We start from the raw sequence: 5770 nt of genomic DNA, 5'->3' as shown, positions 1-5770 counted from the left end.
TTACTTATTTTCTAACTTGCAAGATCCATTTGATTGAGAATGTTTAACATTTCATTCTTTAATTGTGAAATACAAAATATCAGTACAATATCTTCAAGCAGCATGTAACAGCTTAAGTTTAACTGGTCATCATTTTATTATAACCCAAACTACAAGTAAGCAGAAGATATAGTGTTAGGCCCTCATGTCAGTCACGTCTGTCCATCCATTTGTCCATCCATAGATCAGTTTCAGGATGCTTGCTCAAATACTTTACATTCAATTGCAATCTTTCTTAGCAATATGGTAAAATACAATGAGGGGAAGATCCTTAATAATTTGAGATCAAAAGGTCGTAGACCAAGGTCATAGTTATATATTAAGATCACTTGTTTAAAAGTGGTTTTCTGATGAAAAAACAGGTACAGTCTACTGAATTTCTACCTTGATTGGGTTAGAGGCTTCTTTAATGAGAGGAGGACCCATTCTGATTTTGAGGTCAAAATTTCAAGTTAAGGTCAAAGTTTTTACAAATAGACAATTATTTGTAATGAAATAAAAAATGGTTTCCAGATGCTAATTTAAATTACATATTTTATATTCTTCTAGTAGAAATTTAAAGTTCCCAGTGAATAAACTACACGGGGAACAATAGCTATTGTATTTGTTAGATGGGACAATAGAACTTACAAAAGTTGAAATTGACAGGTAACTTGTAGGTGTATCTGTGGAATAGTATCATTTGGTTTGCAATAAACTGATTGAAAGATTATGTCTTCATCATATGAATGTCAAGCACAATCCCTCCTGTGAGGGTTTAGCATATCACCATAAAAAAAACTAGAGACTATCAAGAGCCTGTATCGCTCACCTGATTCTATTTGGGTTTTTGAAATCATATAAAAAAGATAAAATTTGGCTACAAAGTAACAACACTTGATCAGCATCTCATAAAGAAAGGAACATGTTTGCTATGATTGGTTTCATTCAAATCAGTGGTGCTCTAAAAGAAGACATTTGTATGTATTTCCCATAGGGTCCTATGTTAAACCAAGTCCCCTGCTGGCAGCCATCTTGGATGATGGATTGGCTACAAAGTAACAACAGTTGGTCAGCATGTCATAAGGAACATTCATGCTATATTTGACTTCATTCCATTCAGTGGTTCTCTAAAAGAAGACATTTGTATGTATTTCGCAGTGGGTCCTATGTTAAACTAAGTCCCCCCGCTGGCACCTCATAAAGAAAGGAACATGTTTGCTATGCTTGGTTTCATTCAATTCAGTGGTGCTCCAAAAGAAGACATTTGTATGTATTTCCCATAGGGTCCTATGTTAAACCAAGTCCCCTGCTGGCAGCCATCTTGGATGATGGATTGGCTACATAGTAACAACACTTGGTCAGCATGTCATCAGGAACATACATGCTATATTTGACTTCATTCCATTCAGTGGTTCTCTAAAAGAAGACTTTTGTATGTATTTCCCATCAGGTCCTTTGTTAAAATAAGTCCCCTCGCTGGCAGCCATCTTGGATGATGGATTGGCTACAAAGTAACAACACTTGGTCAGCACCTCAAAGAACATTCATGCCATGTTTGGTTTCATTCCATTCAGTGGTTCTCTGAAAGAAGTCATTTGTATGCATTTCCCGTAGGGTCCTATGTTAAACTAAGTCCCCCGCTGGCAGCCATCTAGGATGATGGATTGGCTACAAAGTAACAACACTTGGTCAGCACCTCATAAGGAATATTCATGCCATGTTTGGTTTCATTCCATTCATTCCAGTCAGTAGTTCTAAAGAAGGAGTTCAAAATGTAAAAAGTTAACTCTGACGACGCTGGACGCCAAGTGATGAGGAAAGCTCACTTGCGCTAAAAATGAGAAAATCATAACTTGTACCATTTTAGAATAAATGTGTTTACTTCCGATGCAAAGACACTAGAAGAAATCTACACAAAGTGATAACTTGTTTTGGTCTTATTAATACACGCCTACAAAATTTGAAGGCCAAAATTTCATTTAAGAAATAATTCCTTTGTGTCTTGCTCTATGCTCATTTTAACATGGGTAGGCATTATATTTGTCGATATTTTACACTGAGCGTTACGAATTATTTCGATTCTAATATGACAAATACACTATATTTATAGGTCGATGCGTACGAAAATACCGTAAGAATGTGTGGCTGTTCCCGTGTCCTCCCTGAGGAGTCTGTAGTCTGTATATTACATTTTATATTTGATAAGTTTAAAAACTACGAGCAGGGCAAATATATGTTGTTTGATAAAAATATTAATTAAAGTTTATGTTAGCTGCTTAAGTGTAAATATTTTAAGGGATAACGATGGAAATAACGTTAATATAAACAGTAAGTCTGTGCGCATGTGTCAAACATATTTTTTGTGCTCATTAGAACACGGCTTTGTTAACAAAGCGTAATAAGGACGTCATATTAGAATGGCGTGCAATATCTATCAGAATAGAAAGTACAGCAGAATGTTGTCAGGAGGCTGAGATCCTTGTAAGCAATCTTCAACTTTAACACAAGATCTATATTTTAATAATATGTATTAGACACATATTTTTTTAGTTGATATTGGTTTTGTTGTGAAGCATGTATGTATACCCTGCAATCAGTGCAATGTGTGTATGTGTTTTCATTTAATATTTTTCTGTTTTGTATCGATCTGATAATTGCAGCTCTTTGTAATTGATTTTATTTAGTTTGTTCTTTTGTTGTACTGTTACACCACTATCCCAGATTATGAGATGGTTGGCACCTTTAAACATGTTTAAGCCTAACACATTCCTTATGAGCTTATCCCAAGTCAGTAGCCTGTAGTTCAGTGGTTGTAGTTGGTTCATGTCAGTTATATTTGTTTTTTTTCACAAATTGTTTTGTAATAAATAAGGACGTCAGCTGTCTCAAGTAAATTATTTTATATATTCATGTTTGCTCTTTTTGAAGCGGACTTGACAATATGGGTACCAGTATTTTTCATTGTTGAAGGCCATACAGTTTGCTATACATCATTACATCCACTTCATTTGAATTTTGGTGGATAGTTGTCTCATTGGCAATCAGACCTCATCTCCTTATTTATGTATGGATTTACAGGTAATGGAAACTTTTCAGAACATTTTACAATGACGTTCACTTGATAAAACAGAAATGAGAGTCAAGAAAGCAACTGAAACTTTTTCCTGCAAAAAAAGTGTCAATTAGGCTTTAAGGAAATAAACACATTTGTATAGTAACCATTTTACTCATCTTTCTGTAAAACCACATAGTTAAACATACATGTATACACAAACTCTACTTATATAAAACAAAATCTATGATATCATTCTTTTAATCTCAAACATAACAATCTTAACGAGACAAAGCTAAGTACAATGTTTTTGTAGTTCCTTTGTATAGTACATTTCTAGTCTGCTATTTGTGAACAGTAAGCGTTATATGTGTAAATGAATACTGTAAGTGTGAACAACATGAACATAAAGCATGTTCCGCTGCATAGCGTGAAATTTCACACCTGTAAACTGTGAAAGTACATGTATATGTATGTATAAATGAATAAGCAAAAATGTAAATAAATGTGAAATACATGTATTGTAGACATGTTCCTCTGTATAGTTCATTTTACACTTTCAATTTGTGAATGGCAAGTGTAAATGAATAAACAAAATGTAAGTAATGGGTACATATGTGTGAAAAAAGTGTATTCATAACAAAGTCATTTCACACTTGCTTTTTCTGAATGATTAAGTGTATATGTGTAAATGAGTAAGCAAAAATGAAAGTAATTAAATCCCACATCGATTGAAAAGAGAAAATAATAATGTTAGAAATCCATTACTGGAGATGCAGGACCTGTCAAAATTTTTTAATTTATACACCCTTAGTTTCAAAATACATAAACCAAATAATTTGCATATGCCTTTTAGTTTTTGCAACTTTTGCAAGTGTAAAAATAAAATGAATTTAAAGACCTGCTTAAATGTTAAAGTTTGACTTTAATAAATGAACAAAATTGTAAAATAAATTATCTATAAAGTCACCTAGAAAGGGATCAAGCCAAAAAAAAGAATCCTTAAAAATAAGATAAGTTTACAGTATTGCGGACTAAATCTGCACATTACATTAAAATACTTGCAAAATTGCATCCCAAAAAATTTCCAAATACAAATTAATATTTTAATTAGAAAAACCCCTCATTTAAAAAGTAATAAGTAAAAGTTAGATTGAGAGTGATTCGTTGTTGTGGAAAATAGCAGAAGCATATTTTATAATTAAATACAACATTAAACTTAACAAACAATAACAGTGTAAGTCATGATGGCATACATAAGGCTGAAATGATGCACATTTATGATTTTTCCATACAACAGCAATGGTTATTATTTTAATTGTATAAGAAATTTCTTGATAGGTGTAGATTCATTATTATTTGTTGGATACCAATTGTCTTGGATTTAGTGGTTGCCCAATCCATAAATTTCAATGTACAACGAATTACAAATTTCTATAAAAATGTATTCAGACAAAACCAGGAAATCAAATGAACATGAAAATGCAAGTTTTCCTCAATTCTTGAAAATTGGTACTCACTAAAATGATAAATAATCCGCAGTATTAAACCAAAAAGGTTAAAGCAATTTTGATTTTCACAGAAATCAATATTTAAAATACCACCTGTAATGAGTTACATATGATAATTTGGTTAATAAAATGCAGTGAAAATATGCAGATTGCATGCCTCTCTTTGAAATAACTCTGAAAAACAATTTGCAATACCCTTTGTCAGATATCTCAGATTTTAGAACAAAATGTGAATTCCAATCAATACCATTCACACAGGTTATGAAAAGTTACTGTTTCCATCTTAATATTACTTGATTGCTTTAGACATTTTCTTTTTTCATAAACCTGTATGCTAGATGAGATGTCTCAGCATTGGCAGATTCATTGGGATGGAACCCCCCTTTTTTTTGGCTGATCAATGCATTTGAATGGGGACATATAGTTGGAGCCCCCTTGTTGTCCTGGGTTTGGAACCCGCCTTTTTAAAATGGCTGGATCTACCCCTGCTCAGCATTCAAACCTAAAAAAATCATTTTTTATTTAAATATGTTTAAATCCATATGAACATTAATTGCAAAAGAAAAAGCATATGTGACCAGGGATCTTGGTGATTAAACTTCACTCAGTACACAGAGTTAGAATTTGTGCTGGACACACAAAATCCAGTATTTTGATTGGTTGATGATAGAGTCTGAGTACAAAAATCGTTCTCCAAAATTTTATGACTGCAATTCCAGAAAGTGTTATATACTTTTAGGTAAGATTTCTGTTCAGTTTTTTACTTAAATATTAAGTACTTAAATATCACTCTTAATGGTTGAAATTTTCATAAGATTCTAACAACTGTAACTGCATAAGATGATACAATGGCAAGCATAAGCTTTCACATCTATTGAAATCTTACCAATGGGTGTCATAGATTTTTATGTCTTGCATTTTCATGAGAGTTTGATAAGATTTTATGAATTACAATAAATGGTTTTATAATTATAATTCTAAGCATTAATGATTCATTTTTAAATGAAATGTTCTAAGTTTTGAAACTTTAAGTACAACATGGCAATATAAGCCCTTTTTAAGATGAAGCGATATGAAAATGTGTCCTTGCCTACTGCCAATAAGTAGCTTAAAATAAAGCTAGACCCAACAAGAAATATAGTACAACCACAATATCCCATTGATTATAATATTTATCCATTTTCAA

The sequence above is a fragment of the Mytilus trossulus genome, chromosome 3 (genome assembly GCF_036588685.1).
Source record: "Mytilus trossulus isolate FHL-02 chromosome 3, PNRI_Mtr1.1.1.hap1, whole genome shotgun sequence".
NCBI lineage: Eukaryota > Metazoa > Mollusca > Bivalvia > Mytilida > Mytilidae > Mytilus > Mytilus trossulus.
The sequence above is the reverse complement of the archived record's forward strand: the minus strand, read 5'-3'. Positions refer to the sequence as shown.